We start from the raw sequence: 14,061 nt of genomic DNA on the forward strand, positions 1-14,061 counted from the left end.
TGAAATAAATCAAAGTTAAAAGCTTGAGTATCATTTAATTATGGCGCGAATAGCGCTTGGAAAGAAGTAGAACAACATCTCTAAACAAATTATGGCCGGGCCAGGAAGGAATTATTAGATTGAAATTTCATTTAGGCTCGGGAGACACAGCGCTTCAATATGTAATCTGTTATGCCTCATCTGATTTGTATGCTTAATTCAGCTTGACGAATTTATTAGTTTTCATAATAGTAAAAAAATTGAGCAGCACTATGGGCTAATGCATTGTGTGTACTATAAATTGTATGTCACCGTTGAAAGGCTGAAGTCTATAGAAATCTTTTATTAATGACAACATAGGAAAGAGGATTTTCTTGCAAGCCTTTAAGGAGTTCATGCCAAACCTCCGCGCTTCGTGTCTCGGTAGGCTATTAACATATCGTCATACTAATTAGGCTACTTCATGAGTGATATAATTTCAAACTTTAAATTATGTTCTAATTAACAAGGGTTGTCCAATTTGCTTAATCTTCAAAAGGCTTTTGGCTTGTCTAATTAGTCTAAAGCATCTAGCACCTCCAACGCCCAAGAAAAGAGCCATCAGTAATATTTTGCGCGTTTTGAGGCGGTCGCGGGCAGAGCCCACGCGGGGCGCGGCCCACCCGTGGCGGGCAGGGCTGGCAGGGAGGGCATCTGTCCCCCCGCCTCCCTCCGCCGGGGTCCCCGCAGCGCTCCCGGCCGCTCCTGCGCCCCCGCCTCCGCCTCCCCGGCAGCGGCCGCAGCCCTGCGCGCTCCAGCGCGGGCGTGCCGGGAGGTGTGCGGGAGAACAAGGGAAGGATCCCGCTTCCTGGGCGGAAAAAAAAAGAAAAGAGAAGAAGAAGAAAATACCTCGTTGGCGCGGGGAGGTCCGAGGGCAGCCAGCCTGCCGGGTGCGCAGAGCCGGGGAAGGGGCTCTGCCCGCCCGGCTCTCCGGCTCAACTTTGCTGGAGAGAAACGCGAGGAGGAACCCCCCTCCACCCCCCCACGCCCCCCGCTATACATTTAACCCCTCCCGCACTGAGTTTAATTATTCGCAATAGTTGTTCTAATGTATGCTGTCACACGGGAGAATTGAGAACGCATATCGTTAATATGAATTAATCTTGATTTTAATAGCAACTGACAACCGATCTCCAAAACGCTGAGCGTTCCTCGCCGCTCCGATCGGCCGCCACCGGGATGCGGGGCGGCGCGGCCACACTGCTGGGCAAACTTTCCTCGGTGTCGGGCCCGGAGGTGACCCCTGCGGGCCCCGGGGGTCCCCGCGGTGTCTCTGCGCGCCGCAGGGACTCGCCGGGGCTCTGGCCGGGCTGCCGCTGTGCCCGCTGCCGGCAGCGCCTTGCCCGCGGCACTGCCTCCCAGCAAACCCTGCCTTCCCCTTTCCCTCCTTTTTTTTTTTTTTTTTTTTTTTTTTTTGTGATTCTTTTTGTTATTTGTTTGTGTTTGGGTGTTGGGGTTTTTTTTTTCTTGCAGCCACCTCTCGGTGTCGTGGGGGATGCCGGGGGGAGCCGCAGCAGACGCGGAGCCCCCGCCACCCCCCGGCACCTCGGCGGCCCCGCGGGCCCCGCAGCCGGCTCTGCGCACCAGTGGGCTGCCTAAATAAAAGGAGAGCCCCCCCCTCCAACTTACCCACGCCCACACCCTGACCCACGCAGACATCTGGGGAGAAATCACTGTCGCCTCTCATGTATCCATGTTCTGATTTACGATTAAAATTTAAAGACGCGCATTCATATTTTACCGAACCTAATGCGCCCTATGAATTTTTAATCCATTAAGATGCGGGCTACACTTTGAGCAAACTCTACCTTTGTTTTGAGGGCAGGGCAGCGTTGGCCCCGGCCCTGCCGGAGGGGTGGCCCCGGTGCCCCGCACCGCTCCCGGCCCTCTTCGCCTCCGGGCCGCTCCCCCGAGGCTCCGGGGATGGGGGGGGGCGACCTGTCCCCGCCGCTGCGGGGGCACCGCGGCTGCGGACACCTGCAGCTGCATCCCGCGGAGCCGCGGCACCATCGCACCGGGACGCCCCGTCGGGGCAGCCCCGCACCGAGCGGTGCCTCCGCACCCGGAGCACCCCTGCTCCCCGCCAGCCCGGCATCGCTTCCCGCACCGGCTTCTGCTCCTCCTCTCCCCGCTCGGAATCCGGGGCCGGGCTGCCGCCGCGAACCGAGTCAAGTCACGAAGTCAAACTTCAAGCCCGGGAACGATCAATGAAGAGTTTTGCCGTCCGTGGCGCCTCGTGCTTCCTGGCACTAAAATAAATGCAAGAAATCGAAACTTAATTACTTGAAAGAAATCCAGAAATCCCTCTGCATAATTTATCCAGGCATTTTTTCGTGGCGTTTGTGTTGAACGCACGCGTTTGACTCCACACGCTCCTCTCTCCCTCCCCAGCGCCGCCCCCCTCGGCAGGCGCGGGGAGACGGGCGGGCGAGGACGGCCCGGCGGACCCCCCCCCAACCCCGCATCCCCGCACCCCGCCCGGCCGAGGGGAGAAGAGGGGAGGGGGGTCTCCTTAGAAGACCTCGTTCTTGCCTCCGATGAACACCCTCCCTTTCTCCCGCTGAGAGCATCCCCCGGGGCAGGGCTGAGGGCAGGGTGGCGTGTGTGAAACCTCTCCTCCCCGCCTGCGAGGTCTGAGCCCTGAGCGAGGCACTCGGCAGATATTTTCTGATCAGGAGTGTCTGGCGTAACAACCTGAGTCTCCTAAGCGTGATGGAAAGTGCCAATAAAGTAACTCGGTTATTCTGACAAACTCCCCATCTTGTCTTTGACGATTCCCCCGTGGCCCCCAAAGCCCTTCTCATGAATAGGGTGTGACACCTGCTAGCTGGGGGTTGTGCATTAGCCGGCAACGCAGCCACGGCCTCCTCATTTGCCATCCAGCCTGGCTGATGAGAGCCTTGCCTGGTGAGCTTTTCACTGAATTCATTAGGACTGTGAGTCTGCTGGCTCGGGAGCAAACTTTATCATAGACACCTCATCGAGAAGTTGAAGTAATGTTATGAAAGAATGAAAAATACATTTGGGAGCTGCCTGGAAACTGAAGTACATTTTGATTTAACTTACATTAACAGAAACCTAATGTAGAAGTGAAAGGATCTAACAAAACCATTAATAATTTAAAAATAATTACAGATAGTCTATCCTTACTATTCATAACCACTCAACATTTTAGACAAAGAAAGCTGAATATTCTTCTTGGGAGAAAGATGTGAACAGACTGCTAAGCAGGAGCCATCCAGCTCGCACTGCCTCTTCTCTGCTCACATATATTGCATATCCCCTACAGCACCCGGGACAACATCCCAGAACTGCTTTTCCAAAAGGGAGGGTGAAGGTGGAGGCAGACCCTGTCTTTGTACAGGGCTTTTTGGCGGGCATGAGGCATAGATTTCAACCCCTCCTCTTTGCTGGAGCTGCTGTTTGAGGTGGGCCCATTGTGGCAGTGGAGACCAAGAATGCTCTCACACCTCGTCAGGCTCTCTCTAGGCTCTGCCAGCCTTGGAGGCCTCGGGAAAGGCCTTTTCCATCCGTAGCCTCGGCTAACACCAGTGGCACTGGTGACTCTCCTGCCTCATGCTGTGCCGTGCCATTTAGCTGATATCAGCTGACATCACCTACTTGGCTTGCCATGGCTCTGTGCAAAACTTATTTTTAATGCACTCATTTTAATTCAAGTTCCCATTGTATGCTTTATAGCTCAAAGGTCTTGAGCACCCTGTAGGGCTGTGATTTTGCCTGTGTTTCTGTTCATTTGTGTTTTGGTTTTGGGGTTTTTTTTTGAGATATACCTGCTGTCCAAACACTGAAATATCAAAGCAGCTGGATATGCAGCAAACTTCACTGTTCTTCCTTACAAATCAAGATAAAAATGTAAAGAGGGAAATTCACAGACATAAAGTGGCTTCTAAAGGAAAAGAAATATTGGGTAATACAAAGCAGATAAGAAATTCAGATCTAACTCTCACAGGAACCCACCTTACAAATAGCCTCATAGGTGGGATCCCTCCCTAACTGCTTCCCCAACAGCTCCTTGCACTGAAAACATTAAGATCTCATGGATCATTAAAAAAAAAATCCTATAAATCACACTGCGAATGTCCTTGGGACTCTACTCTTGCTGATTTAGACAAAATCCTGGTATCTTAGATTAGCCTTCATTAATTATTTTCATTAATTTCCCTTGTTATAGATGTATTATCACAAATCATATTCCAAACACATTCCCTAATTAAGCACTAAATTCCTCTCTACCTCCGTATGCCATTTAAATGGAGCAATGAGAGCGCGTGTGTTCAGCCTGGAGGCTGGTGGCAGGCAGGCAGTGCCACAAAAGATGGTGCTTGCATATCAGATATCTTACAGGACTCTAACTTACAGAAAATATTTTGACTTTTCATTTGATCACCGACATGGGCACGTTCAGAGCTCAGAGCTCTTGGCCCTTGCAAATTTTCAGTGTTCCATCTTCTTCTGCAGTGTTTTCAAGGTAAATCTAAGTTCCTTTTGTCCCCTTTCCACCATGTGAGGTGTTGACTGATCTCTTTACAGGTCCTCAGGATTCACCAGGAACTGCAAGGCAGCCTTCCCTTTTCAGCCAGGAAGAAAAACTCTGACAGCTGATATGCATTGAAAAAGGTGACAAAAACTTTGTATTTCTGAGGTTGTCACAAATGGATAGACACAATTTAAAAAGAATGTTTTAACAGTTGTGTCACTGGGTTGGTGTTTGCACCTCGGAGTCATTAAATAGTGGGCTAGAATACTTATTTAGGTGGACAGAGTCCTGCAGCCCCACGTGAGAGGTGTATAGTGTACAGCTGTGGTACTTGGTGTGTGCCGTGCCATGGGCTGAGCTTTCCATAGTCTCCATAGTTTTGGCAAGGTCTTACATGGACTCATCACGCTTTGTGAATGGGTCGTGGGAAACGTCTGTGAATGATTTTGTTTTCTCCCTTTGATTCAATGTTCACACAATCAGAGCATGATGGGACTCAAACCTGACTGCTGGGGAAGGCCCACTAGGACCAGCATCTCCTGGAAATATTAGACACGTGCTGAAGCTTCAGTTCCTACAAGACCAGGCATGCTGAGCTCAGACGTCGTCTGCAGGCTCATCCTCCTTGTAAACCAGGCTTTAATTCTCAGAAGATGTATCAGTGCATAACAGCAATGACCATGTTGGTAGCTGTCCACCTTATATGTGGGCATAGACACTTGTGTAAGTTTTATTGAAAGGTAATCACAGATCCTCTTCTTCTTTGTTCATTGAAATTCAGCAGAAATGCATTCCACATTTTGTACAACCTCTGGGCACACATCAAAGCCCTTCCCTTCACACACGCAGCATGGGCAGGTATCCCCCTGTGTTCCCCTATCCCTTTTTATAGATGAAATATTGTACATCTTGAAGATTGTTAGTGTAATGAAATCAAATTGTGAAATGCATCTGCAGCTTGTATCAACACTTCCTATTGGAAACAGCGGGTTAGGACTAAGTTATCACATATCTTTTGCAGTCCTGAGACAGCCATCGAATTCCAGTGAAATCTCTTACAAAGGCAATCAAGATGATCAATGGGAGTTTTGCCAGTAACATCAAACCTGATTAAATGGTTCTGTGTTAAGAACTGCAAATAAACACACAGAAAAGAGGACAGATCAGAAAATGGAACTATGAAGATAAAGAAAAATTGCAGAAAGAAATGATGCCCAGGAAAAAAAAAAAAAAGCAGGAGATTAATAATTGACTGGCTGTATATACAGCCAATCCAAACTGAGTTTAAAATGCAGACAGCTCACTGTATAGCCGGTAACAGAAACTTCTGTAGAAGCATTTATTCAGAAGAACTCTTATCCACACATCCTGCTTTAAATATTTTGTCAAATTGGGATGAACACAAAGAGGCTGTAACTTGAAACCTTTCAAATCGCCGAGCTGCTTATGACTGACTATGTGCCTGTTGCTGTGTATATATAGGAAATATATTATCAAATCATATTTTTACTTGTTAATCCCTTAACAGTTATGTTGCCTGCTGCGTACCCTGACACAGTGAACTTACTTGAGTAAAATGCATTTTGTTTTTCTTGTTTAGGCCAGCAGGTTTCCTTGGATAACTGAATTTGTTGCTGCCCACCCGTGAGACAGGGAAACACTTTCTAACAGGTCCCAATATCCCTGTCTTTCCCAGTGACCTGGGCTGCCCACGTGCTTGCCTGCCTCTGAAAAATGTTCCTGCTGGGTCCGGCCATTGTAGCTCAAAGCAGGCCAAAATGGTGGGGAGGTTTTTTGGCTTTTGTTGTGGGTTTTAGTTTGTTATGTTTTTTGAGGGATACTTTTTTAGAGGTTGTTTTTATTTTTAGCTTGATATCGTTTTTAATAATGTTCGTGCATATTTTCGATTGAGGAGGTTGGATCTGACAAAGCTTTTACAACCATTAAAAGTTGTCTGCTTTAAGTGCTGACAGCTGTGGAGTGGCTCTTAACGAGGAGGGAGGCACTGAGAAGTGCCCCGCCTGGAGTCGGTCCGTGCACGCTGGAGATCGGTGGGGTCCCGTGAGTTGTTCCCACGGCAGGGTCGAGACAGGAGAGGAGAGGAAAGGAAAAGGGGAAAGGTGGGGTGGAGCGTAGGGGGCTTAATTACTGCCGCCCCATCCATTTCAGTACAGCCGGGGCACGCCGGGAGTGCACGAGAAGAAATTAAGGGCGGCTTGTGGCAGTGAGTGGATGCTCCCTGTTTGGGTTTTTTGTTTTGTTGGCAGCTTTTTTTTGTTTGCTATTTTTCCCCGTGAGGTCGAGGCAGCCCAGGCTCTGGAGAGATGGGCTCAGGACCAGGATTCCCCCGGCCCTTTTCTCTCACCCTCTTCTCTCTCTGTGGTCCTGGATGATGCTTTAGGGTGGTGGGGGCCGGGGACAGCCGGAGCTCATCTGTTTTCCCGTGGGTAACACCGCGTTCAGGCCCTGGGGAGCCCAGAAAGTTTGCTCCGGGAGGGATGACTCCAGGAAATGCTTCCAGAGGGTCGGGGCTGGGCCGGGTGCCGCGGGGCTGGTGTTTCCCGGCTGCCTGGCCTCTGCTGCCCTGTTTCTAGGGAATGGGGAAATTCTTCTCCTCAACTACAGCAGAAAGCCAGCCCTCCTCGTGGTGCCCAGCAGAGTGAAGTGACCCACCCGGTGTGAGGATCGTTCAAGAGGTACGTCTTTGGAATGAAATGTGCTTTAGTTCCCAACTTCGTCTTTCTTTAACACCTGATGCCCTTCCATGTCCCTAGTAGGACATTTCATGGCATGTCATAGTATAGTTGCAGTGTACTGTATTGTGATTTGTATGTAATAATGGGCATGTTATTTTACAAAAAAAAAGGACAAACTCCCCAAAGGCAGGACACATGTCAACTGAGAAAGAAGATGGTTTAGTCTGTGCTCATTAATTCCTCAGAATACTTAAAAATGAGCTAGAAGACCAGAAAAGTTCAGGAAGCTGACAAGTGAGGCCTCCTTGGAGGCCAGGGAAACTTGAAGTTCATCAGCTGCTTTAGATACTAAAAGGAGGTTGGTGGGAAACAAATGCAAAACAGGTGGGTAGAAAGAATATCTTGTTGCAGACAAGTGAGGGAAAGAAAATGGTGAAAAGAGTTTTGCTCTACTTCATTCAAAACTGCGCTCCAGCTGTGGGTGGCAGCCTGTTCTCTGTGGGCTGGGTGAAGCCTGGCTTGGGAAGGGAAGGAGGCAGGGCTGGTTTGCAACCCTGCTGTTTTGGGACCTTCTGCAGAAGTCAGAAGACTTGTGTAGGGTTTGATATTCAGTATTCATATTGTTGTGTTTTAGCAGGGGTGAGCTCTCTATACACGGATGCCGTTTTCACAATCTTGTAGATAAGCTGTGTCAGCACAGCCTTTATAAATCCCATTTTTACCAAAGATTTATGATGTAGCTGTAAATGTATGCTCTGGACCGATATCTTCCGTAGAGGGTTTTAGTGAGAAATCTTATTTTTAGGGGGTTAGTGTATTTATTTTCTATGCCTAAGATACATGATGAAAAATGTAATTTATAATGTGGCATAATAAAAATGGATGATGTTTGAGGGGATAGCAGACTTGCTCCTGTACCTACACAATATATCTCTTTGGTAACATTTTGATAATGATTTTACACGTGCATTATAGTGATGTGAGATGTGGTGACAGTGCATCAGGCAATGGAAGGAGTTGCTGTGTCAACCTTGACCTTATTAAAACCACTATGCTTGCATAAAGAAGCTAAGCTGGTCAAGGAGGGAGGAGAAAAACACACATTCAGCAAAGGTACATGGCTAGATTTTGCTTTTATTTATTCCACTTTAAGTCAGAAAAAAGTGAATTGGAAGCATCGTTGCTGAATTAATACATGTGTGAATGCTCCAAACATTTCAATGTTCTTTAAAAATTCAACCAGCTTGGGAATAGCTGGGTAGCTCTCTTCCGAGAGCTGAGATAGACCACCCCCTGTGCTGCTGTTTGGCAAGACTGTCTATTTAAAGAGGCAGTCCAATGTTACATCTGTTTTCAAAACAGACTGTAATTCACTATTTGATTCTGTGTAGTATTGCCTTACCTGCTGTAAGGTAAGATTTCACTGTAATCATCATCTTTTCTCCTTCTCATAAATCAAGGTTTCCACGCAAAGCGGTGGAAAACAACAAATCTCCATATATCTGAATGGACAGTGGCTGGTTCTCCTCTAAGTCAGGGATTTTGTGCACTTAAAGTTCTAAAGGCATCTGCAAAGCAAAAGCCATGGAAACGACAAATGAAAGCTAGGCTGGTGCCTTTTTGGTAGGCAAAGCTCCAGCCAAGTCAAAGACCAGCCATCAAGTCAGAGTTTCATGTGCATCTAGAGGAGTGACTTAGGCTGTACGAGTAAACGAAAACTAAGAAACTGCAAAGTGCAATTTTCAATCTTGTTTTGGTGGAGGTTTTCCTAGGGTTTTTTTTGTTTGTTTTTCCGGTAAAGAAATTACTGACAAACCAGGGACTATAAAAACTTAGTCCTTTATTGTATAGACACAGTTACCTTTTCAAATCATCATCCCCCTTTATATTATGCAAGGAGAAATTCTTACATATGTTAGCACTTCTCTAGTTTGTTATCAAATGTTTGTATGAATTGGACCTGAAATCCTATACTGGCCCACATCAGAATAGTAAGATTTCAGGTTATAGCATTACTCAGGTCAGGGCTATAACATCAGTTCTTGAACTCTTTCCAGAAGTAAAAAAACTCAACCCCCAACTATAAATCAACAAAGAAATTACTTCAGGTATTGTGATGTTCTTTCCAACTCCTCTGGTGTAAGGTCCTCAAGTTTGCTTCCTTCCCCTCTTTGATAGCTCATCTAAGTAGAAGCAAGGAAAGGGGGACATCACCTTTTGGATAAAACTCCCCCAACAGTTTTGGACAGAGCATAAATGAGAAATTTGGTCTTTAACTGCTTATAGTATTTGAATGATGTTTCCAAAACACATGCAAGTATGATTTCTGTGATTAGCTGAAAGAGAAGCAACTTCAGGCTGAGTTGTCTATGTCTACTTCAGATTGCTAAAATTCTGCTGTTCAGAACTTGCTTGAAGTCTACTGATAGTTTAGGCTCATGTGCAAGTAACCTTTTTTTTTCTTTCTTTTTTTTTTTTTAATCTGCCCCTGATTGCTATAATCTGTCATGAAGAGAAAAGCAGGAACAACATTTTAAAGCAGGTGATGGCAGTGCAGGATGCGAGCAGGAAGCAGATGCCTTGTGAGGGTAACTTTTGTTATTTAGGAAGGCCTATGTTCTCATAGGAAAAGCAGTAGAGGAGAGCAAGTATTTCGTGCTAGAGAGGTGGGAAAAAATAGACAACTTTGTCTTCAGGATGAAGGCTTTTGCTTGTCTGGTGTGGTGAGAGCTAGTGCTTTGGGAGATGGGGGGTTTTAAACTTTTCACGAATCCTTGCCACTGCAGAAGGAAAATATTCCTTTTAGGACTGGTCCAATGCATGGAACAAACGTGCCCAAGAACTGAGGATTGATACTTACTACCTTCTACCTCAGGCCCCAATCGCTTTTCTGACTTGCTGATAAGCCAAAGCATCTAATCTCATGTCCACTGCTGTAACAAAAGCGAAAAAGGAGAGAGCTGTAGAAACATGAAAATCTAGGCAGGAGGGAAAATAAAAATCTCCTGAGTGGTTGGGATGAGAGTAAGTGAGCGCAGTGACCCCATGGTTCTCTTTTCTTGCACTGCTTTATGTACCCCCTATAGAGGCACCTGCATGCTCCAGCACTGAGCACCCAAAGAGAAAGGAGAGGTCCCACCAAGCCATGGATATGGACAGGAGGTGAGGGGGTGTGTGCTCTTCTTGTGTCCTGCCAGGAGCTCGGAGAAGGGCAAGCTGTCAAGAAGGAGTATGAGTTTGCTCAGGGTAAACGTGGTGGTTTTATTACCATAAACTCAGCTGGTAACAGAGGAAGTCTGAGGCAAGCATGGCTTTTCATAACTGCAAGGGAGAGTCCTGAGAGAAGGTGGTGGGTGTTCAGGCTCAGTCTGTCAGCCACAGTGACTGTGGGTGGTTTGGGTTTGCAATTTCTGGAAACCATTAGCACAACAAAACAAAGCACTGACTCAGTGAGGTGAAGCAAATACACATTTCAGTACTTACTCAAAAGTTATTTTTCATCCCTGCACTTACCTAATGCAGTACAGGAATTTCCTTTTTTCTCCAATCGGAATTGAATTGAATCAAGATTTTAATCCCATTTATTTCAAGATCATGCTTCAGAAAACCCTAAACAAAGATGCCGTGGTTAGCAACTGACAAACAATGTATTCAGGTCTTAGAAAGCAGCCACTGACAGCTAACTGGAGTTTGAAGTTTCTTGCTGGGTCCAGGTTTTGGGAAGTTCAGGCTATGTAGGCTCAGCTGCCATCCAGCCTGGCAACCAGCACAAACTCACCTTTCCTGTTGTTAGTCCATCTTTAGTACATGTTCAGTGAGAGTTTGATTGCAAACAGCTGAGATCAGATACTAATTCTCTGTGTAGGGTATGCTGGAGCTTTGTGTCCTGTTGGTCTTGGAGTAAATTGAATACAGGAGATTTGGCAGGAGGTGGACTTGATCATTTTTATTTTTGTGAAAAGCTGACCAACCCATATCCGTGCAGGACAATCTCTCTTAGTTATTTTAAATCAATGAGCTGCTTGTTTAGTAACCAGGATGGCACATGAACACAAGGCTGCCTGCTCTTTTCCGGGCAGGAGTGGGTCCTGGCAGAGCCAGGCTCTGCCCACTCCTGGTCCCTGGGCATCGCAGGGGCTCAGCGTGGGATGGTGCTGTGTTGTGAGCTCCTCAGAGTGGCTGCTGTCCTCTGGTACACGTTTATGTGCTGAGAAGCACAACAGTGCTTGCTTCTGGCTGGGGTCTTCAGAGGCCACTACGACACCAATAAGTAAAAGTTAATTGCAAATTTATTTCCACGTAGCAATAAGGGAAAAACACTTGGGGCCAGTTTCCGTTAAAGAAAAGGGGGGAAAAGCCTGTTCTGCACCCACTTGATTAACCTGTGCTGTTAATCACTGCCAGGTTTATGAACCTCTATTATAAACTTGTTACTCTAAGGGGTTTCAGTTCAGTGATTGAAAAACAGCTTTAGGGCCTGGGTAGGTAAGAGTAGTGAGAAGTACAAGTAGCAGCACTGAGCCTTTGAAGAGGTGTATAAATAATTAGCAACATATTTCATGTGGACTCTTTCGTCAAGATATACTGTCAGACCTGGGATTTTTATCAGAACATGACAAAAATGTAGAAAGAGCTCTACGTTTATTCCGGCATAACAGTGTTGATATCTAAAATAATTTGGGGTATTAGAAGCTATATTAGGTCACAGGTAAGAGCACTGCACTGCTGAACTGTGGTATCTGCTGAGGTTTCTTCAGAAAGAAGAAGGTGTCTGAGAGGTTCAATGACTCTCATGTCTTTTGAATTTTTAGATCCTTATTTTGTGGTTGCAAAACATACAACACAGGCGAAAACCTGAACTGCATCTTAATAAAACAAAGTGATGAAGAAATAGTAGCCCATGTAACTTCAGAAGGCAGAGGGTAATATGGCAGGTAAAATAGAAAACGAAGGTGGTAAATTCTCAAAACACTCTGGTGTGTGTGTGTGAGAAAGAAATCCCCCCAAAAGCAACCTCTAGGACATACCCTACCATACACGTCCCTGCCTGTGGCAGAGTGGTTGGAACCAGATGATCTTCAAGGTCCCCTTTCCACTTAAACCGTTCTGTGGTGCCCATGTAGTCTCACTTAAAAGTGACAAAAACTTTGATCTTGTTAGTAAACAACATGCACAAATCCTAATGAAAATTATGTATCTGGAAGCTAATGATATTGCAAATGTCTTAGATACCAAGCACATCACTGGTTTAATCATGGTTTGGTTTAGCATCATTGCAGTTGGTTTAGGTTTGCTGTTTATTTCATTGGGATTTTTTTCCTGTTTATGTGGAAAAACATTTTGCTTTTTTGGGCAATTACTTCTGCTCTCCCATTTTCAAACACTAATCCTGATCTCTGGGGACAAGCTCCACCTCTTATATGGCTTTGCTCATTCCCACCTGGAGGAGCAGCTCAGTGGGCTTCAGTGTGAGTTTTGTCCAACAAAGAATTCATTTCAGTCTCAACATAACCCAGTGCTGGCTGGTGTGTGAGGAACTCAGATGAGAAACCCATGCACTCAAATGCAGAGGTTATTTTAGCAGAAGAGTGTCAGTCTCTGCTACTTTCAGAAATGCTAATTGGACTTCAGTGAGGTCAGGACTTTGAATTTGGAAACTATAGCAAGGATTAAGTTCAGTTGTTTAGAGCACTTTCTCTATTAACCTGAACAGAATCAAGATTTCACTCTTCACCTTTTCTACCAAGGCTTTCTGCCCAGCTTTGAAGCCTGGAAGAATAAATCAAATTCTAAGTGTGAACTTCGTTTTGCCTCCAGTTCAAATGTTTGGGCTGAATGGTGGTAATCTAAGTGCAAGACCACAGGTCACTGAATTTCTAAGTCATATGTATGAGGCATTTTCTGCCCCTTCTACTTACATTAGGAATCACACAGACCATTTAAATATCTACTACAGGGTTGTTTTTTTTTTCAAATAGCTTTAACACTTGTGTGCATTTGTATATTAAGAGACTAGTGCTTAACTAACTTGAAGTTGTATTTTTTGTGCTTGTCAAATAATTTTAAAGGAATATGCTGCATTATTCAAACCACTGTTCTCTATTTGCGTGCAAGGTGATGTGAAATGCAGTGAGATCTCTGCAGAATAGAACACACGGTGAAATGAGAAGTTGCAGCTGATAAGTGGAAGGAGATAGCATTACACCTAATCCTCCCAGGCTTAGCTTGGCAGCAAATGAGCTCTCGAAGAAAAATGACAAGGCTTGAACTGGACCTGATGGGTGACTGCCAGGCACTGCTTGTAACTCTGGCTGCGGTCAGTGTGCAGCTGCTCCCTCCTGCAAAGAGACACCAGTGTGAGCAGACCAGTGTTTGCCCACCCAAAAAACTCTGCAGGACTTACACTTTGTCACAAATCCAGTGAAGCTGGTGGCCAAGTTCTAGCTGCAATTCTGCAAAGCTCTGTCCGAGTTAGCCTTTCTTACTGCTTAAATTTTAATTTCTGTTCTTGCTAAAAGTATACTACTCTTTTTTTACATTTTTGTCTCTAGACTTGTCTCTGCTACTCAAATAGGAAACTGTGTGCAAAAGACTAATGCTTAGGACAGGCAAAATACCCATATTAATATAAAGCCAGCCCTTCCCCCTTAATGAAGCTCACTCTTCTCACCCTGGTTTTAACCTGGAGGAAATGCTATACAAATCCATAAGCAAGGTAAGCAATGGAAAAAGCAGGTGTGTGTTATTTTTTGTTGTGGTGTTTTTGTTTTTTTTCTGCCTTCAGTCTCTTCTGGTGTCTGCTGGAAGGTGACACTAACTTGTGTATTTCATATCCCACAGTCAGACTGA

Source organism: Pipra filicauda, unplaced genomic scaffold (genome assembly GCF_003945595.2).
Source record: "Pipra filicauda isolate LSUMZ 115617 unplaced genomic scaffold, ASM394559v2 scaffold8_size5757611_pilon, whole genome shotgun sequence".
NCBI classification, from domain to species: Eukaryota; Metazoa; Chordata; class Aves; order Passeriformes; family Pipridae; genus Pipra; species Pipra filicauda.